Raw genomic sequence first — 22,564 nt, 5'->3', positions numbered from 1 at the left:
ACAGGCAGAAAGACCCTGTCATTATCCTGCTATCAGGGCTCTTGACCTCTGAACCAATTTTAAGACGTAAATGTTTGGGTCTGGCCTTTAAATGAGGGCTCTGCTTGACTCGGGAAGCATTTCTAGATCCCCGAACCCAGGGGCACAATATTGCTAAGAGAAGTTTGTTGACTATTTCACTCTGTAGCTGTATCATATAACATTATACTGTAATTCTGAATGGGCCTTATGTACAGTAGCGTCAACACGTGTTCTCTCTGTGTGCCCTGTTATTTGGACTTTTTGATTGTGGCGAATAAACCTTTTGGATCTTATTGATATCAGTGTGCAGTTAGGGTGAGAGGGAAGAGTGGATCAGCCTTTAGCAGTTTATAGTGCTTTGGCCTTATAAATCAACTGCAACAATGCAAAAATACATGATCACTAAGCTTGTAAAATTTTTTGGACATAGGATGGTTCCTAGACCCAGCAGGGTGCTATTGCCAGAGGATCTCCCCAGAGTACCCACTGCATCCTGCCATTTATACGTGCACGCCCTGGGAGACTTCTGACCTGGCCTGAGCAGCTCTCCCAAGGTTTGTTCTTTAGACCCACAAGGTTACTATTGGCACCGGACCCCTCAGAGTACCAACTGGATCCTACCATTTATACATGCACACCTTGGGAGACTTTTGACCTGATCTGACCAGCTTCCCCAAAGTTTGTTCCCCAGACTCACCAGGGCACTGTTGGCTTAGGACCCTCCAGAGTACCCACTGAATTCTGCCATGTACACATGCACACCCTGTGAAACGCCTGGCCTGACCAGCTCCCCCAAAGTTTGTTCCCTAGACCCACCAGGATACTAATGGCACAGGACCCCCCACAGTGCGCACTGGATCATACTATTTATACGTGCACACTCTGGGAGACTTCTGACCTGACCTGACCTGGCCTGTCCAGCTCCAGCAAGGTTGTTCCTTTGACCCACTAGGGTACTATTGGCACAGCAAACCCCCAGAGTACCCACTGAATCCTGCCATTTATACATGCACACCCTGGGAGACTTCTGACCTGGCCTGACCAGCTTCCCTAAGTAGTCCATCTCATACCTGCTTCAGACTTTACAACAATGGACCCCAATACTTCACCCACCACCATCAGTATGCAAAGGACATGCCTATCCTCAAGCTTGAAGGAAGAGTCCACACAACGAATACCTTTTAACTATTTACTAAACACAGCTGAATACTTGTATACATTCTCAGTGTTTCTAACCCTTTTTCCAGTCAAGGCACCCTTTAAAATTATGCACAGTCCCAAGGCACCCCATTCTAAAATGTAAAACACTAAACTAATAGTTTTACCTATTTCAGCAGTATGCGCACATGTGGGACACCCAACATTAGAGGTGATTTTTGCACACTGGTATTGACTAGTATTCCAGTATTTCTTCTCTTCGTTTTCTTATCCCCACGCAGCTAACATGACCCCAGTGCTGACAGAGAAGGGTGCTGTGCAGGTGCGTCACGCCCCCTATTTCAGCTGATGATGTCAGCAGTTTTTAGATCGCTGGCGCCTGGCTCAAGCAATGCCCAAGATTGCAATGTTGCACAATGAAAACCTGTGGCTTTGTGCATCAAAAAGGCAGGCCATCTGCTGGCTTGTACATAATTTTTGGGCAATTTGTTGCTATTTTTAAGCATTTTAACAATATACTCCCGAACAACCCAAAGGGCCCGGCAGCCTGGTTGAAAAAGTCTGTATATACATTCTTCAGCCATCCCAGCAGTGACAACACGTTGCTTAAGATTGCAGACAGAATGTAGATAAGAAGAGAGCCGGGTGGAGAAGCCCATATCTTTTGGGGGGCTTGTCGGAGTACAGAGTTCCATGCAAAAGGGATGCAAATAGTCCTGCATCTTTCCCCCCCTAATGGAAAGCTCAAACAGAGCCTCACCAACTACATCTTCTTTGTGGCTTGGTCCTCCAACACTTCCCATGATGACCCCTGGCTGACTTCCGCCAAGACTATTTATATTTGAGCCCTACTTCCCAAGACACCCCACACTGGCATGAGCAGAGCTATCACTACCTATGGTCCCACCTATGACTGTAATGCTATTAACTGTAGTGACTGTAATCCAAGTGCTCTCCAAGTGCTTTTTTCGAAGGCACACTTTCCCCAAAATGCTGTCTGCCTCAGACTGGGGAATCTCAACAGACAACTGTAAAAAAAGGACGCAAAAGCCTAGTGCATTACCAAGCAACACTTAATTGAAATACTAAACATCAAAAACATACTCAAAAAATACTCATATAATAGTGTTGTCACCAAATCACACCAAAGAGGGTTCAGTTGTGGGGACAGATGTCACCAAGTCAAAGTCTTCACGTCAATAGGCATGCTTACACGTTTTGGGAGGTGCACTCCCTTCCTCAGCTCTAAAACGCTTTTAGCTCGGAGAAAGAGAGTGTGTCTCCTGAAACCCTTAAAGGAGAAGTATAGCAAAAGCTTGTTTGGCTGTACTTCCATGGATCACAGGAGTGCAGTCCGTTCTGCATTCACAGGAGTGCAGTCCGTTCTGCATTCCTGTGACCCTTTTTTAGAAGAGAGAGGGGCTGAAGCCTGCTGTCGGCTGACATCACAGAGCCAGTCCAAGCTCTGGAAAGATTGCGGCCATATGGTCGGGAACCACCCACATGCCTGGACCGGCACACGGCTCAGCCTCTCAGCGAGCCACTGAGAGCCTGAGCCGGCTGCTCTCGCCCCCTCCACAGCTCAGCGCCCCGGTGGGGGGGGGGGCAGAGCAGACAGCGGAAACTGATAGTCGCCACCTCTCTACTCAGGGAAATCTGAGAATCGAGCGATCTGCAGTGTTTGGTCTCTCAGTTGTTAGTCTTTAGCCCTGTACACACAATCGGACATTCTGACGGGAAATGTTGGATGTCAGGCTGTTGTCGGAAAATCCGACTGTGTGTATGCTCCATCGGACAATTGTTGTTGGACTTTCCGCCAACAAATGTTGGCTAGCATGTTTTCAAATTTTCCGCCAACAAATGTGTGTTGTCGAATTTTCTGATCGTGTGTACACAAGTCCATCGGACAAAAGTCCAAAGTACAAACACGCATGCTCGGAAGTATGGACGAGCCGGAAGCGGACGGTCTTGTAAACTAGCGTTTGTAATGGAGAATTAACATTCGTGAAGCGGCAAATTATGAAATCTCCAAATGCAGCGCATAATTCTCTTCTTTAATGGGATAATAATGAAGCTGCTTTGCTGGTGATACTGATGGAGTTATTGCAAACAAATTTTCAAAGGCTTTTTTTCCTAGTGATATCAAGAATAATATTATTATGTTTTTTTTTGTTTTTTTTAATTATTTGTGCAAGTTGCCAAAACACCATTATCTCCTAATTTATATGATCAAACATACAACTATGTTGGTGTCCCTTGTTAATTTTACATTGTATTTAAAATGTAACTGCCTACTCCCAAACTGTCATTTGAAGTAAAACACATAGCCAAGTATTATTCTCCACAATTTTTTTATTGTGCATTAAAAAAAAAAAAAAAAAAAATTTACATGCTATCTGCCAATAGAACTTAACCAAAAAGTGCATTCTATGCATCCAAAAATATAGAAAATATACCAAATAAAATCATTATTCAACCAAAAAAATAATGTCAAAGCAATAACTCCAAGGCCAATAATAAATAACACCTTATCTCCTCCGATTCCACAACATGTCTGGTTGACGAACGGCCGTTCAGAAACTAACTGAAAAGCGCTAAATGAAAAACACAAAAAGAAATGCGCGAATCAACACTCACCAAACCTCTACTAACATGAAATTAGCAGAAATAGCCCAAAGGGTGGTGCTAAAAAGCTGAAAAACCACGTAGTACGTCACTACATTCGGAATTGTTGTCCAACATTTGTGTGACCGTGTGTATGCAAGACAAGTTTGAGCCAACAACCTTCGGACAAAATTCCACGGTTTTGTTGGCGGAAAGTCCGATTGCGTGTACGAGGCATTAGAGTTGGCGGGGGACAGATGCAGCATTGGACCGATGCTGCATCCACTTAGGTATGATTTAAAAAAAAAAAAAAAAACCCATACTTCTCTTTTAAGCTTGCCTATTGAAGTGGCATTGCTCCGCAGTTGGACCTTCTTTTGTGGGATTTGGTGACAACGCTATTATATGTGTATTTTTGCGAGTATGTTTTTGTTGTTTAGTATTTTAATAAAGAGTCATTTGGTAATGCACTAGGCCTTTGTGCCTTCCTGTTTATTTTTACAGTTTTCTGTTGGGATTCCCCAGTCTGAGGCGGGCAGCTTTGGCTAATGTGTGCCTTCGAAAATGTACTTGGAGTGCATTTGGATTACAGTCCTTCCTTTGTGATGTCGGTGCTTCTAGAGCGCCGGGGTGTATGAATGTACTTTATTACACTATACTACTACTCTGGGAACTTCTAGTGACTATCTGGAGTAGTGTTTCTCAACGTTTTTCCAGTCAAGGCACCCTTTAAGAACTATGGACAGTCTTGATGCCGCTAACGGACTTGCCTACACACAATCACACCAAAGTCCGATGGATTCGTACGTGATGACGTACGACCGGACTGAAATAAGGTAGTTAACAGCCAGTAGCCAATAGCTGCCCTAGCGTCGGTTTTCGTCCGTTGGACTAGCCTACAGACGAGCAGACTCTTCGACCGGACTCGAGTCCGTTGGAAAGATTTGAAACATTTTCCAAATCTAAAGTCCGTCAGATTTTCGACCGAAAAAGTCCGCTGCAGGTCGGATGAAGCCCACACACGGTCGAATTGTCCGCCAGACTCAGTCCGTCGGACCAGTCCGGTCGAAAAGTCCGCTCGTGCGTACACGGCATGAGGCACCCTCCAAATTATGGATAGTCTTTAAGAGCCCCATTCTAAAATGTAAAAACTATTCTAAAGCCGCGTACACATGAGCGGAATGTCCAACAGAAAAAGTCAGACGGAAGCTTTTCATCGTCTATTCCGATCGTGTGTGTGCCTCATCGGACTTCTTTTTTCGAAAATTCTGACGGACCTAGAAATGAAACGTGTTCTAAATATTTCCGACGGAACCAATTCCTATCAGGAAAACCGATCGTCTGTATACTGTTCCGACGGACCAATAACGACACATGCTGTGAAGCAAGTACAAGACGGAAGCTATTGACTACTGGCTATTGAACTTCCTTTTTCTAGTCCGTCGTAAGTGTTGTACGTCACTGTGTTCTGGACAGAAGGACTTTGGTCGGACTTTGGGTTGACCGTGTGTAGGCAAGACCACTTGAATGGAATTTCGTCTGAGTTCCGTCGGAGAAACCTTCGGAGTTAATTCCGACGGCAAAACCGGTCGTGTGTTTGCGGCAAAATAGTTTAACACAATGCAGCAACATCCACAGGTAGGACGCCCAATGATAGAGGTGATTTATTCATCCAAAGCAAATGCACTTTTGCAAACTGCTACTGACTAGTGTTCCAATGTTTCTCTTCTCTCTGTTTTTCTTCATCACTTAGCTAATGAGACCCCAAAGTTGATGGAGAGAGTAAAGGAAGGGTCAAACAACGATGATATGCAGGCAACTGACATCCTCCTTATCAACTGATGATGTAATTAGTCGTTAGGAGGTTGGCAGCTAGAAGGTTGTAATGGTGTACAATGCAAACCTGTGACTTTGTGTAACTAATGCCGCGTACACACGGTCGGACTTTACGGCAGACTTTGCCCGGCGGACTTTACGACGGACTTTCTGAATGAACGGACTTGCCTACACACAATCCACCAAAGTCCATCATTCGTACGTGATGACGTACGACCGGACTAAATCAAGGAAGTTCATAGCCAGTAGCCAATAGCTGCCCTAGCGTGGCTTTTTGTCCGTCGAACTAGCATACAGACGAGCGGACTTTTCGACCGGACTCGATTTCGACGGATTGATTTAAAATCTGTTTCAAATCTAAGTCCGTCCAACTTTTGAGAAAACAAAGTCCGCTGGAGCCCACACATGATCGAATTGTCCGACGAAATCCCGTCCGCCGGGCAAAGTCTGCCGTAAAGTCCGCTCGTGTGTACGCGGCATAAAAGGCAGGGTTCATCCACCCACTGGCTTGTATACAATTTTTGGGCAATTTATAGGCACTTTGCCAAGGCTCTCCTAAAGAAACCTCAAGGCACCCTGGTTGAAAAAGGCTGGTCTGGAGGACTACACTGCCTGCTCACCAAAATGGGTCCCTAAACCTACTCTTAAAACTAACTACAGCAACACCCCATGACCAAGCCAGGGAACTACACTGGGCAGTCCTGTGCCCCTACCCTACAACTCTATACTTTTACGTAAATGGAAAGGCAAACACAAAAGTAAAGTAAATACCAAACTGAATGGTGGCAGTGTACATCTGTCATGTAAAAAGTGGCATGCACTGCAGTATATTCCAAGGAGAGGAGTGAGTCCATCATTCCCCCGTACCTCCTCCTGGGCCCAGTATGTTGTCACTTGCGGTCTATAGAAACAGCTCTGCTTTCAGGCCTGCAGGAAATTATTCTATACAGCCTTCCTTCTGCTTGGCTCGACATACAAGCTTGTCCTGTCAGACACACACACACAGCTTTTTCCAAAGAACAGGATTCTGTGTGTTCAACATACAAAGGACAGATTCTACTCTGGCTTGTGTGTATATCCTGGAGAAATGCACAATCCATAAAATAAACAGCACCCTGCGGCCTCTGGCATGGGGTACTAACCCCTTGTGTACCATACCAAGCCATAATACCATCTACAAGCAACTTTAGTGTACTCACACTGCTGTGTCCTGGGTCAATTTATGATGCATGTGATGGTGTTGTAGGATGTAGGTTATGTTCAGTGAGCAGATGGTGTCCTGGTCAGGACTTGGCCTGAGGACCGCAGTGCTGCAAGGCAGGATTTTTTTTATAGTGACAGTAAACTCCCATGGACGATTTTCACCTATAGGTAAGCCTATTGTAAGGCTTACCTCTAGGTACAGTAAATATCTCCTAAACGTGCGCTGTTTAGGAGATATTTACTTGTGAAGCCGCCGGTGGCGTCACCGGCGTGTGTCGTCCCTTCAGGGCCCTGTGCCGTGAACTGCGTCTCCTGCGCGCATGCGTGGGAGTGACGTCATCGCGGCTCGTCCTATCAAAGAACAGGATCCCGCCAACTTGAAAGGAAGACCGGGGGGAAGATGGAAGCCCTGTCAGCGGTGACAGCACTCTGCTGGAAAACTTTGTTTTAAGGTATATTTCACATAATGTGCTAGTATGCCATGCATACTAGCACATTATAACTTTGTCTTGCAGGTTTAAAAAGAAAAAAAAAAAGCTGTTCTGTATTTTTATTTCTGTATTACAAATTACATAGTAGGTGAGGTTGAAAAAAGACACAAGTCCATCAAGTCCAACCCATGTGTGTGATTATATGTCAGTATTACATTGTATATCCCTGTGTGTTGCGGTCGTTCAGGTGCTTATCTAATAGTTTCTTGAAGCTATCGATCAGTGGTTCTCAACTCCTGTCCTCAGGACCCACTAACAGGCCAGGTTTTATGTATTACCTTGGGGAGATGCAGACTAGAATACTGCAATCACTGAGCAGCAAATGATATCACCTGTGATGTATTTCAGTTATCTTGCAAACCTGGCCTGTTGGTGGGTCCTGAGGACAGGAGTTGAGAACCACTGCTATAGATGCTCCCCGCTGAGATCACCGCCTGTGGAAGGGAATTCCACATCCGTGCCGCTCTTACAGTAAAGAACCCTCTACGTAGTTTAAGGTTAAACCTCTTTTCTTCTAATTTTAATGAGTTGTAAACTCTTTAAATGTTGTAAATTCTTCCTAAAGAGGTTGAAGCGGAACTACACTGCAGCTGGGCACCACAAACCAAAAACACTATTAATTCATTTGTAATATTCAAAGAAAACTACACCATCCATCCATGTCTCTATGCTTTAATTCGCTGAGAAATCACTTTGAAAAAAAGCCCCCTAGCACTTCTGGCCGTGGCCATCTTGAGTAAGGGCAGATGATTCATGGAACATTTACTGAACCACATGTGTCAAACACAAGGCCCTGGGGCCTAATCCGGCCCTCCAAGCCATTTCATGTGGCCCTTGTATCCCTCCTGCAACTGCAGCACCCCCTTCGCCTCCACCTCCACCTTGTCTCACCAGTCAGTAGCAGAGAGGAGGACAGAACTCCTCCACCAGATTCTGTGCTTCTCCCAAAGCCACGGAGAGGCTCATCTTGCCCCCTCCCCTTCTCAGCAGTCAGCAGCAGAGAGAAGGGCAGAACTCATCCTACAGGTCTGGCGCTGATCTGTGCAGCCAAAGTATCTTCTCGTCTTCACCTCCCCTAATCTCTGCATTCAGCAGCCTCTGGCAGCAGACTCCAGTCCTCCCCTGGTCCTCCTCTAGACCCTGCACTTTATGCTTTATCACTTTGCAGTAGTACAAGATAAGGGGGGTGCACCATGATGTAAGGGAGGGTGGGGGACTCTTGACATCTGATGTGGGGGGGGGGGTATTGCTCTGGAAATCTAGTCCTACAGATACAACCGGCTCTCTGAGGGCAACCATAATGCTGATAAGGCCCGTGATGAAATTGACTTTGACACCCCCTGATTTACTCCATCTGCCTTTAGCTCAAGTATAGTATGTAGGTAGGAGGGTGTGCTCCGTTGAGAAAACCCCCTCCTCCCCTCCTGAAGACTCCTAGGATGTTTGAGATAATTTGCCTAGGCCTGGAAACCATGAACTGATTGAAGAAATGTAATAAAAAAGTTTAAAGCAAATGTTTGCTGTTTATTGTGTATTTCTGATCAATCGCTCAACCTCCCTGATCAGCAACTTTTTTTTTTTTCAATTCGTCATACTTCGCTTGCTGACGTGCATGGATTTAAAGCCCAAAAGCCCAATTGAGGGAAATTTTTAAATTGCAATTGCACATAAGCAATCAATCATCAAAGAAAATACAGATGATGCATCATGCATGGCATCCCGCATCTTGTGATTGGCTGGAAATAACAAAATTGGGTGATATAATGAGACTAGATAGATCCTAAGGTACTCTCCACTGCTCCCAACACCTTCTACTCTTTAACTCTCTTGTCTCCTCCTAAGATCTCCTACAGGATTTCTCCAGAGGCTCTCCCATCCTCTGGAACTCTCTACCCCAATCTGTCCAGCTGTCTCCTATTCTGTCCACCTTTAGGAAATCCCTGAAAAGTCATCTTTTCAAGGAAGCCTATCCTACCTAAAAACTGAACTCTTAATCCTGCCATCAGCTCATGCTTCGGATGCTTATTACAGATCGCGGTAAAGAGCCATTCACATCGGCCCTTTACCATGTGATCAGCTGTGTCCAATCACAGCTGATCACATGTAAAGAGACTTACTGGTTATCGGCATTCCTTTCCTCACTCACTGTCTCTGTGTAAGAAAAAGAAGAGCCGATAATCGGAAAGGCTGACAGGGCATAGTGAGTACATTGTTTACACTGATAATTAGGGCATTGATCATCGGTGCCCTGATGATCAGTGCAGGTTATCAGTGCCCATCAGTGCAGCCTCATCACAGCACATCAGTGCCATTAGTGCCCATCAGTGCAGGTTATCAGTGCCACCTCATCAGTGCCCATCAGTGCAACCTCATCAGAGCCTATCAGTGTAGGTTATCAGTGCCCATCAGTGGCACCCCATCAGTGCAGCCTCATCAGAGCACATCAGTGCAGCCTCTTAGTGCAGGTTATCAGTGCTGCTTCATCAGAGCCCATCGGTGCAGCCTCATCAGAGCCCATCAGTGCCCATCAGTGCAGCCTCATCAGAGCCCATCAGTGCCCATCAGTGCAGCCTCATCAGAGCCTATCAATGCAGCTTCATCAGTGCCCATCAGTGCTACCTCATCAGAGCCCATCGGTGCAGCCTCATCAGAGCCCATCAGTGCAGCCTCATCAGAGCCCATCAGTGCAGCCTCATCAGAGCCCATCAGTGCAGCCTCATCAGTGCCCATCAATGCAGCCTCATCAGAGCCTATCAATGCAGCCTCATCAGTGCCCATCAGTGCAGCCTCATCAGCGCACATCAGTAAAGATGAAAAATTACATATTTGCAAAATGTTATAACAGAAACTAAGAAAAAAAAAGATCTGAATTTTTTGGTCTTTTTTCATTTATTAAGCAAAAAATAAAAAACCCAGTGTTGATTAAATACGACCAAAAGAAAGCTCTATCTGATTAAAAAAATTATAAAAATGTCATGTGAGTACAGTGTTGCATGACCGTGCAATTTTCATTCAAAGTGTGACAGCGCTGAAAGCTGAAAATTGGCCTGGGCAGGAAGGGGGTAAAAGTGCCCAGTAGGCATTAGGCAAGTGGTTAAAGAAAAACACTTTAATCTGATGTCATCACATGTACATAAATCACATTTAAAGGGTTATAGTTGTCAGGTAAAGTGCCGCATCTTTTTATTATTTCTCATATTTATATTTCTGTGATTCTCATCATATGGAGTATAAAATAATGGAAATCTTGTGGTGTGTTTATGGGACGTTTCCTGAGACCAATCCATAAAACTCGGGTTGTCCATGGAAATACGACGCACTTAGCGATACCCACATTTCCTGCATGCACATATTGTAGCAGATTATTGGGCTTTTGATTATTTCTAATGATATATTTGTGTATTGGTATAATGATTTTTTTTTTTTTTAAGAAAACAAGGGAAGGTTTGTTTGTCTTTTGGGTTGCCCACTTTCAGCCGGCGCTCCCTCCTTCCCGGGCTCAGGAAATGAGGGGAATAGTTTGTTTTACAATCTCTGCGGTTTGCCCAGAGAGAGGATTATTGTGTCACTGAGCGCACAGACACCCTCCGGGGCCATTAACACTGGAGCAAATGTGCCGCCGGGACCCAGAGCAACCAATACCATTCTTTCCTTCACTGAAAAGCTCAAACCTGATTGGTTACTTGACTTTTGCACGTTTTCTCTGCTTTGTTTTTGTCAAGTGGGACCTTTGGGCCCTTTGTCTATAGGGGAAGTGTCTGTGCTGAGCCCGAAGGGGTTAATCGGAGGAGCTGGGTCTCTGGAGACAGATGTGCTTCCATATTAATAACAATTTAACAGTTCTGGCATCCGCAACACAAATGGAGCCGTGTGTGGAAGGTGCTGATCAGTGGACACAATAATTGTCTCCAGATGCCGGGGAGAGCCAAACCCCGGACAGGGCCCAGAGATCCGCCACTAACCCTATGACTGCTGGAGGACAGGCACTGTGTAACCCTATAAGTGCTGGAGGACAGGCACTGTGTAACCCTATGAGTGCTGGAGGACAGGCACTGTGTAACCCTATGAGTGCTGGAGGACAGGCACTGTGTAACCCTATGAGTGCTGGAGGACAGGCACAGTGTAACCCTATGAGTGCTGGAGGACAGGCACGGTGTAACCCTATGAGTGCTGGAGGACAGGCACTGTGTAACCCTATGAGTGCTGGAGGACAGGCACGGTGTAACCCTATGAGTGCTGGAGGACAGGCACGGTGTAACCCTATGAGTGCTGGAGGACAGGCAAGGTGTAACCCTATGAGTGCTGGAGGACAGGCACGGTGTAACCCTATGAGTGCTGGAGGACAGGCACGGTGTAACCCTATGAGTGCTGGAGGACAGGCACGGTGTAACCCTACGAGTGCTGGATGAGAGGCACAGTGTAACTCTGCAAGCATTGCATGAGATGTACCATGTAACCCTTTGAGTGCTGGAGGAAAGGCAAAGTGTAACCCTATGAGTGCTGGAGGAAAGGTACAGTGTAACATTGGATGTTCTGGATGGCATGCACAGTGTAACACCACTGTTTTGGATGAGTGGCCCAGTTTAGCTCTGCAGGTGCTGGATGAAAGGCACAGTGTAACATTGGATGCGCTGGATGGCATAGTGTAACCCTACAGTGCTGGGTGAGAGGCACATTGTAGCACTGTTTGGTGGATGATAGGCACAGTATAACTTTGCAAGTTCTGAACAAAAGGCAAAGTGTAACTATTTGATTTCTGAATGAAAGGCACAGTGTAACTCTGCAAGATATTTGCGTAGCTCCTCCCAAGAGCCAGCCCACTGCTGGCATAAGGGCTGAGGGCTTTTGCGAGGAGCATTGAGGCAGGACACATGTCTTCAGGTGTGCAGCACCCGGATTGCCCTTCCCACCAGACATGATCTGCCTGTGATGCATAGAGAAGCACAGAGATCCAGTGATGACATCAAATGGTCTAAAATAAGGCATAAAATGAAAATGGAAAAAAAGAGAGAAATTTTATTAGCATGTTAATGAGGGGAAGAACAAGGAACCAGGGGAAGTAAAATGTAGGCAGAATAAACTTCAGCTTTCAAGCCAATAGACATCACAGTACCTGTTGCTCTCATGCAGAAATCAAAGAACGGCGGCCAAACTTCTGTCTGTCTGTCTGTTTCCCTGCTCTGGGAAGATAGTTGATGTCATGTTGATCGAACAGATAATCTGGGTGTGATTAGTAGCCGCAGGCAGTGGTAGAGTCACAGCTAGGCTTCCTGGCATGGAAAGACCGGCAGGTGGAGGAACTACACTGAGAAGTCCAGGATTATCTGTCCATCTCATCGTGTTACAGGAAGAACTGTGATTGCCGTAACGTTTTGTTCTCAATGTCCATAATTACACACAGACCAATGCAATCTATTATTCATAGGCTTCTTCCAGACTGTGCTGGTACAGGGTGTGTATATTGTTTTACTTCCTATTTATGGTCTAGTTCAGGGGTCTCCAAACTTTCTACACAAAGGGCCAGATTACTCTCCGTCACTCTTTAGAGGGGTCAGAATATGGCCAGTGGGAATAGAAAATGTCCCAATGCTTCAAGCTTGGTTGTCAGTGGGAGTAAGAAAATTACACAGTGTCTGTGGACTGTAGAAGGGGGGATGGTGTTGGTGGGAAGAATAGTGCCAACTGTTGGTATCAGTAGGAGGAAAATTCCCCCGTCATTGGTGTCAGTGGAAGGAATAGTGCCCCATCATTGTGTCAGTGAGGGGAATGTCCATATCTGGTGTCAGTGGAAGGAATAATGCCCCACCATTGGTGTCAGTAGAAGGAATAGTGCCTCTTCCCTGGTGTCAGTGGAAGGAATAGTGCCTCATCGTGGGTGTCAGTGGAAAGAATATTGCCCATTCATTGAGGTAAGTGACAGTGCCCCAATGCTCCTTACATTGGAGGTCATTAGGAAGAATGCCCCTTATATTGGAGGTCAATAGGAAGAATGCCCCTTACATTGGAGGTCGGTGAGAATTCCCCTTACATTCGAGGTCAGTGGAAAGAATGTCTTTTACATTGGAGGTCAGTGGGAAGAATGCTCCTTACATTGGAGGTCAGTAGAAGGAATGCCCCTTACATTGGAGGCCAGTGGGAAGAATGTTCCTTACATTGGTGATCAGTGGGAAGAATGTTCCTTACATTGGAGGTCAGTGGGAAGAATGCTCCTTACATTGGAGGTCAGTAGGAAGAATGTTCCTTACATTGGTGATCAGTGGGAAGAATGCTCCTTACATTGTGATCAGTGGGAAGAATGCCCCTTACATTGGAGGCCAGTGGGAAGAATGTTCCTTACATTGGAGGCCAGTGGGAAGAATGTTCCTTACATTGGTGGTCAGTGGGAAGCATGCTCCTTACACTGGAGGTCGGTGAGAAAAATACCCCTTATGTTGGAGGTCAGTGGGAAGAACGCTCCTTACATTGGAGGTCAGTAGGAAGAATGCTCCTTACATTGGAGGTCAGTAGGAAGAATGCTCCTTACATTGGAGGTCAGTAGGAAGAATGCTCCTTACATTGGAGGTCAGTAGGAAGAATGCCCCTTACATTGGAGGTCATTAGGAAGAATGCCCCTTATATTGGAGGTCAATAGGAAGAATGCCCCTTACATTGGAGGTCGGTGAGAATTCCCTTTACGTTCGAGGTCAGTGGAAAGAATGTCTTTTACATTGGAGGTCATTGGGAAGCATGCCCCTTACATTGGTGGTTAGTGGGAAGAATGTTCCTTACATTGGAGGTCGGTGAGAAAAATACCCCTTATGTTGGAGGTCAGTGGGAAGAATGCTCCTTACATTGGAGGTCAGTAGAAGGAATTCCCCTTACATTGGAGGCCAGTGGGAAGAATGTTCCTTACATTGGTGGTCAGTGGGAAGAATGTTCCTTACATTGGAGGTCAGTAGGAAGAATGCCCCTTACATTGGTGATCAGTGGGAAGAATGTTCCTTACATTGGTGATCAGTGGGAAGAATGTTCCTTACATTGTGATCAGTGGGAAGATTGCTCCTTACATTGGCGGTCAGTGGGAAGAATGTTCCTTACATTGGAGGCCAGTGGGAAGAATGTTCCTTACATTGGTGGTCAGTGGGAAGCATGCTCCTTACACTGGAGGTCGGTGAGAAAAATACCCCTTATGTTGGAGGTCAGTGGGAAGAATGCTCCTTACATTGGAGGTCAGTAGGAAGAATGCTCCTTACATTGGAGGTCAGTAGGAAGAATGCTCCTTACATTGGAGGTCAGTGGGAAGAACGTCCCTCTTTTTTGCTGGCTTACCAGAAGTGATAGTTGTTGTATCTATACAGTGATCTAACATCCAATGGTGGGTGATTTGCCTGGTTACATGCCCTATCAAGTCACTACTTTGTGCAATTTATCTTTATCGAGTAAAGGAAACCTTATCTGTATAATCCGGTGTGCTCTGTTTCGTTCTACATCTACTCCCAACCATGTATGCTTTTGAATATATGTGGAGCTTGCAGGAAGAGCAGTATTCTTTGGCTGTATATGCCTTTGGATATTGTGAGAACCAGCTTCAAACGGTAAAGAATTGGGGACACCATAACATAACATACATAACAATGTAAGGCCACCTAAATCTTCTTTTTAAAGGTTTTTCTTGTCTGTTTTTATTAAAACAAAGCTCTAGTTCCCTCAAGGGGTTTTCCAGCATTTCTCTACCATAAAAATAACTGTTCCTCTGCCTCCTGGCTTACCCTTGCAGCACTGCTGCTCTCGCCTTAATCCTTTTTATTTGAAAGACCGCTGCGCAAATACAGTGTGACATAAAATATTGCAACAACCGCCATTTTATTCTCTAGGGTATCTGCTAAAAAAAATATATATATATATATATATATAATGTTTGGGGGTTCTAAGTAATTGTCTAGCAAAAAATACTGATTTTAACTTGTAAGCAACAAATGTCAGAAAAAGGCTAATGTCCCGTACACACGATCAGACTTTCCGACAACAAATGTTGGATGTGAGCTTGTTGGCTGAAAGTCCGACCGTGTGTATGCTCCATCGAACATTTGTTGTTGGACTTTCCGCCAACAAATGTTGGCTAGCAGGTTCTCAAATTTTCCGCCAACAAAACTTTGTTGTCGGAATTTCAGATCGTGTGCACACAAGTCCGACGCACAAAAGTTCACGCATGCTCGGAATCAAGCAGAAGGAGCCGCACTGGCTATTGAACTTCCTTTTTCTTGGCTCGTCGTACGTCTTGTACGTCACCACATTCCCACGTTCGTAATTGTTGGCCAACATTTGTGTGACCGTGTGTATGCAAGACAAGTTGGAGCCAACAACCCTCAAACAAAATTCCACGGTTTTGTTGTTGGAAAGTCCGATCGTGTGCACGGAGCATTCGTCTTTAAGTGGTTAAACTGACCTAATTTACAGATCGAAGTTCATTCAAAGTGCGACAGCGCTGAAAGCTAAAAATTGGCTTGGGCAGGAAGGGGCGAAAGTACCCGGTATTGAAGTCATTAATTAATTAAAGTGTATTTTTTCCCCAAAGGATACCTCTTCCTGTTTACACTGTGATCAGCCGTGATTGGACATGGCTGATCACATGGTAAAGAGCCTCCGTCAGAGGCTCTTTACCGAGATCGGTGTAGCCAATAGTCTGTCAGCCTGACACGCTGCACCACCGATTGCCATGCTGCGCGCCCCCACGGGCGCACAATAGTGTTCTATCCTGCTGGACGTCATATGACATCCAGTCAGAATAACTGAACCACCGCCCGGCTGTCATTTTGCTATAGGCCGGGTGGGAAGTGCTTAATATAAAACTAAACAGTAAAGTTAGCCCAATTTTTTTGTATAATGTGAAAGATGATGTTACGCCACGAGAATCGTGATCTTTATTCTAAGCAAAATAATCGTGATTCTGATTTTGGCCAGAATCGTGGAGCTCTACTCTGGAGCCACTCAACCAGCCTGGACAAGAACCCAGGTGACCAGGGTTAATAGCATTACGGGCACCTGGGCAAAGTAATGCACTGGCACCCTACCAGTTCAAAGAAGGAAACTCCAGATGAGCAATCACTGCAGTTCAAATAGTGCTGGGTACAATACCACGGCTCGCCACCAAAGATAAATGAACAGAAGAAAACAGCTGCACACCAAAGAAATAATCCAACGCGTTTAATTTCAAAACATGACAGCAGACAGCCACAAGGACAAGGTACCGGACCCAGGAGTCGACGCGTTTCACACTAAACACAGTGCTTTGAAGAAGCACTGCCCCAATTTATGCACCTACTCTCAAGAATTAAAGTATAAATAGTTGATAGAATTATACATATTATTGGTACTTTCAATAAAATCCATAAACCAAAGACTAATCAAGACAAAGGGCACAGTACAGGGGCTGAGGCAGAAGGGCACAGTACAGGGGGGGGGGGGTCAGGAGGGCAGAATACTGGGATCAGGGGAGCACAGTATAGGGGGGTCAGGAGGGCACAATACTGGGATCAGGATGGCACAGTAAAGGGGGGTCAGGAGGGCTCAATACTGGGATCAGGGGGGCACAGTACAGGGGGGTCAGGAGGGCACAATACTGGGATCAGGGGGGCACAGTATAGGGGGGTCAAGAGGGCACAATACTGGGATCAGGATGGCACAGTACAGGGGGGGTCAGGAGGGCTTAATACTGGGATCAGGATGGCACAGTACAGGGGGGTCAGGAGGGCTCAATACTGGGATCAGGAAGGCACAGTACAGGGGGGTCAGGAGGGCACAATACTGGGATCAGGAGGACACAGTATGGGGGGGGGGGGGTCAGGAGGGCACAATACTGGGATCAGGAGGGCACAGTACAGGGGGGGGGTCAGGAGAGCACAGTACAGGGGGGTCAGGAGGGCACAATACTGGGATCAGGAGGACACAGTACGGGGGGGGGTCAGGAGGGCACAATACTGGGATCAGGAGGGCACAGTACAGGGGGGTCAGGAGGGCACAACACTGGGATCAGGAGGGCACAGTACAGGGGGTCAGGAGGGCACAATACTGGGATCAGGAGGGCACAGTACAGGGGGGTCAGGAGGGCACAACACTGGGATCAGGAGGGCACAGTACAGGGGGGTCAGGAGGGCACAATACTGGGATCAGGAGGGCACAGTACAGGGGTGTCAGGAGGGCACAACACTGGGATCAGGAGGGCACAGTACAGGGGGGTCAGGAGGGCACAGTACAGGGGGGGGGGGTCAGGAGGGCACAGTACAGGGGGGGGGGGGTCAGGAGGGCACAATACTGTCTTCTCCATTAATTCTGAAATGTGTTGCCTTGCTAGGTATTACAAGCTAGTTGGTAAATAATGGAGCTTACGATCGAATTCTCTAAAGTGGACTGTGAAAGCCATATACTTGCAAAGCTAATTGTATCATATTCTCCTTTCTGGAACCTCTGTGATGATGAGGCTCTTGGGTTTAATACAAGCTAAAATGGATCTGTTTTCAAGCACTTCTGGGCTTCAGTCAAAAGTAAAACAGACGGAGTGTTTAGGTGCGAGCTTCCAGCTGGAACACTTTGGAACCTCCAGGGGGATTGCACTGGTTTGGCAGGCATTGCATATGTGCTGTATATTGTATTGTTTATAGCACAGTTCTATCTATCTCATACAGATGTCCGTCTGAGCGTGGCCAGGCCTCGTTTTCCTTGTCCCCAGAGTCCTCACAATGATGGTGGAACGTCCTCCTTGAGCTCCTCAGTAATCAGTCTTTGCGGGCACTCACTAATCACTGGCACACAGAAAAAAGTCTATTTTGCCAAATGAAACCTCATTTGTGCTGCCATCCTTCAAGATGACAATGTAAAGCAAAACTCTAGGCAACAAATAAAAGTAGTAAGTGAATGGCTAATCCAAGAAATGCTGCAGCTGTGCAAAAGTTGATTCAATTTACCCCAATCTGTGTTTTGTATGATCCACTGTGACTGTATTCAGCAGGATTTGCAGAGTGCTTTTCACACAGCCGCCTCTATTTGTAATTCTCTAGTCCTCTTGTCTTTAAAACTGGGATTTCTTTTTATTAACCATTCTGCCTGACACCCATCAGAACACGAAGTAAGGTTTAATTCGGTTGATTTGATAATGGAGAGCATGTTCCCTTTGTACAGTGAATTTTCCATTTGCAAGCGAATTTTCACTTAACCACCCCAGGCCATTTCTTTGCATTTCTTTGTGATATGGCACTGCGTTACTTTACAACTAGAGCTTTCTTTTAGTGGTATTTGATCATCTCTGTTTTTTTTTTATTTTTTTGCGCTATACATTTTGAAAAAGTTTACAGTATTTTTTACTTTATGCTATAAAATATATCCAATTTAAAAAAAAAGGCAAAGAGGGCAAAGTGACAGTGTCTCTATAAAATTTGCTCCCTCAAACACCTCTTTCTATATCATTGGCATACCTCCCAACTTTTTGAGATGGGAACGAGAGACACTTATTAGCAAAATTATGAAGCCATGGGACACACCCCCTGCCACGCCCCCCTTAAAGGAGAAATACACAAAAAGCATTATTAGTTAAACCCACAAGTGCTTTTTTTTTTTTACTACCACTATTCCTTTATATTGGCTTTTGACATTTACAAATGCCGCGATTTGGAAATGGGATAAAAGGTTTAGCACCGGGAAACACTTTTTGAAAGATAAATAGTGCATTTTATATACAACTATATAGATCAGACCAAAATTAGGGCCAAATGAGGAGGGCAGAGGGACATTGTTCCAAATCAGGGACCGTCACTTGAAACTAGGGACAATTGGAAGCTATGTATTGGCAACACAAAATACCTGGTGTTGGCGCTTACAGGGACTGATGATGCCAGGCCCGAGATTGCATCATGCTCCACCACACACGGAATCGCCAAGCGTTTTGCTGTGTCTATAATAGAAAAAGGGGCAGTGAGGGTGCCTTGAAGATGAGTATAACTGGGTCGGGGGTATAGGCTTTGAAGAGACCCTGTCATATAATAAAAAAACTCTGTACTAAGCACATATCTGTAAGGAAGAAATTTGCTACCTACCTCCACCACTAAATGCTGCACTAATCCAACACTTCCAGGAACGTCAATCTCCAAAGCCCTGAGACTGGTGTTGGGTGCCGCCATCTTGGATGTGATGTCAGCAGCCCCAGCAGACTCAGAACTATCAGTGACACTGTATACTAGTGTTTCTCAACCGTTTTTCAGTCAAGGCACCTTGTCCATAATTTTAAGATCTCTAGGCACCCTCCAAAATTATGGACAATCTCTAGGCACCCTCCAAAATTATGGACAGTCTTTAGGCCCGGAGTCAGCAACCTGTAGATCGAGATCTTCTAGCAGATCGCGGACAGGTGACTGGTAGATTGCGGTCTGGGCTTGCTGACCCGCCATTCCAGAGCATCAAACAAAGTGCAATGCAGAGGGACTACTTGTAAAGTTGGAGCTGTAGTAGGGAGCAAGAGCCACTTGAGCCGATGCCTCCTCTGTAGTGCCGGCTCCTGTCCCATGCGGAGAGATACCCACTGCACTCCACCTCTTATCCCGGGTAGCGGTCTCCAGAGTGGTGCCAGCAGCAGGAAAGAAGAGATCTTCAGGTCAGTGTGAAACAATACACTGAGCATAATGGTATAAGGTTGCTTTCACACTGATGTGCTGCAGTTTATCCACACCGTGGGTGTAGTGCAGTGTACCTGCAGCTTTCCTGCTGCGTTTAGTCATAGACTTCTATTATATCCTGCTGTTTTACCACCCCCAATTTTTCTTGTGAATGAGCCCTAAGGGCCCTGCTGCTGAATGCTACAAAGGGCTTATTCACAAGTGCCGCCCCTCTGAAAAGCGATCCGAGTGTGTGTTGATAGGTGGTGAGGACACAATATGTTGCCTTCTCACCACCTGATTTAAACCCATGATTGCTGTGCAATGCACACGTTTGCGACACGGTAGTACGGCAATTAAAGGTTTAAATCAGGTGTAAGGGGGTGACACTGTGCCTGGCGATCTTTGACTTCTCCCATGCTGTTCAGGTAGATTTCCACCCCTCTTAAGGTTGCCTACCCCTGCTTTAGGCGCCACATTCTAAAACATAAAAACTATTCTAATGCCGCGTACACACGATTAGAATTTCCGACAACAAATGTTCGATGGGAGCTTGTTGTCGGAAATTCTGACCGTGTGTAGGCTCCATCGGACATTTTCTGTCGGAATTTCCTACAACAAAAATTTGAGAGCTGGATCTCAAGTTTTCTGACAACAAAATCCGTTGTCGGAAATTCCGATCGTGTGTACACAATTCCGACGCACAAAAGTCCACGCATGCTCGGAATCAAGCAGAGGAGCCGCACTGGCTATTGAACTTACTTTTTCTAGTCCTGTCGTATGTGTTGTACGTCAGCGTGTTCTTGCCGATCGGAACTTCCGAAAACATTTGTGCGACCGTGTATATGCAAGACAAGTTTCAGCCAACATCCGTCGGAAATAGATCCACGGTTTGGTTGTCGGAAATTCCGATCGTCTGTACGCGTCATAATAGATCAATACACATAGGACACCCAATGTTAGAGGTGATTTATTCTTCCAAAGCAAATACACTTTTGCAAACTGGTACTGACTAGTATTCCAATGTTTCTCCTCTCCCTCAGTTTTTCTCTATCACTTAGCTAATGAGACCCCAAAGTTGATGGAGAGAGGCAAGGAAGGGTCAAACAAGGCTGCTATGCAGACAGCTAACATCCTCCTTATCAACTGATGATGTCATTGGTCATTAGGAGGTTGGCAGCGGGAAGGTTGTAATGGTGTACAATGAAAACCTGTGGCTTTGTGTAACTAAAAGGCAGGGTTCATCCACCCACTGACTTATATACAATTTTGGGGCAATTTTTAGGCATTTTGCCAAGGCACCCCTGAAGCAAACTGTGAACACCCTGGTTGAAAAAAGGCTGCTATTCTCCATTGGCAGTTGCATAAAGGGTTATGTAGCAAGGTGATGGGAGGGGCAGAGGAGTTGGGCCAGCACAGAATGTATTCCCAGAAGAAGAAGGGGGCTATGATGTGCAAGGAAGGGGGAGGCTATGCTTGGGCATTGACTACTCCTGGAATTGTAAAATTTACTAGTAAGTACAAAGGCTGATTGCTAATGAATAAAAAATGTTTATAGAAAATGCTGCAAGCAAGTATTTAAAAGTTGGTGATAGAGTCTCTTTAAAGGCATAGACCACATTTTGGAAAAATGTAATAAATGCACCAACAACAATAACATTAAAAAGTGTATTTTATTAAATTTTAGCATTCAGACCTGCAGAGCATTCTCTCCTCCAAAACTGACATCAGTGGGGGATTCTCGGCCCCTCCCGCTCTAGCTGTCAGATCGGGAGAGGGAGCAGCAAGAAGTCACGTGAGTGGCGCTTTGAAATGAGGTAGAAATGGGCATATTTTTTACAAAGCACATACACTGCAGCATAGGAGGCTTTCTAACAGAGTGGATTGTGTCTAGTTTACAAAGTGACTTAACAACCACTTTAAACATGGTCCAAAAGGTAGACAAAGCCTTTTACCACTTCCCGCCTGCCGGCCGTCATATGACATCCTTGGCTTTGTGCGGGGATATCTGAATGATGGGTGCAGCTACAGGCATCATTCGGATATCGGCTTTTTCAGCCGGCGATTCCCTACACCGTAAGAACAATCATAGCGGCTGTTCCACCACTTGATCGTTCTTACGGGTGGCGAAAGGGAACAAACCCCTCCCGCCACCCTCCAGTGCTTCTACCGACTTGCCACTTCCATTGGTGAGCCGGAGACAGGATCCGCCGGCCCCGGATGTTTACCATAGAGATTTCCAGCAGACCACATGCTCTCCAGAGTCTCAAGGATCGTTTCGAGGCTTCGGCAAGATATTATGAGGTCACGCCCGGCCTCTGCATTCAAACAAACGACGCCGCCTCGTTTTTTTATTTATTTTCTTTTATTTCCGGCTCCCCAGCCTAGAGTTGAGATGTGGGGTCTTATTGACCCCATACCTCACTGTAAAGAGGACCTGTCATGCCATATTCCTATTACAAGGGATGTTTACATTCCTTGTAATAGGAATAAAAGTGATCATTTTTTTTTTTTTTTTTTTAAGTGTCAAACAAAAACAAAAAGTAAAATTAACAATAAAAAAATAAATAAAAAAAAAACTGAAAGCGCCCCTGTCCCCGAATGCTCGCACGCAGAAGCGAACGCATACGC

General features: G+C 45.6%; 1 protein-coding gene across 2 annotated transcripts in view; it reads left to right on the top strand.

Moving 5' to 3' along the window:
• Window positions 1-22,564, top strand: part of ABTB2 (ankyrin repeat and BTB domain containing 2) — a 231,092-nt gene that overhangs the window by 132,322 nt on the left and 76,206 nt on the right. The gene's annotated exons all lie outside the window — the stretch shown is intronic.

This window comes from Aquarana catesbeiana, linkage group LG11, assembly GCF_042186555.1.
Source record: "Aquarana catesbeiana isolate 2022-GZ linkage group LG11, ASM4218655v1, whole genome shotgun sequence".
Taxonomy (NCBI): domain Eukaryota; kingdom Metazoa; phylum Chordata; class Amphibia; order Anura; family Ranidae; genus Aquarana; species Aquarana catesbeiana.
Note: the sequence above shows the minus strand (reverse complement) of the source record. Positions and strands in the feature narration are given on the sequence as shown.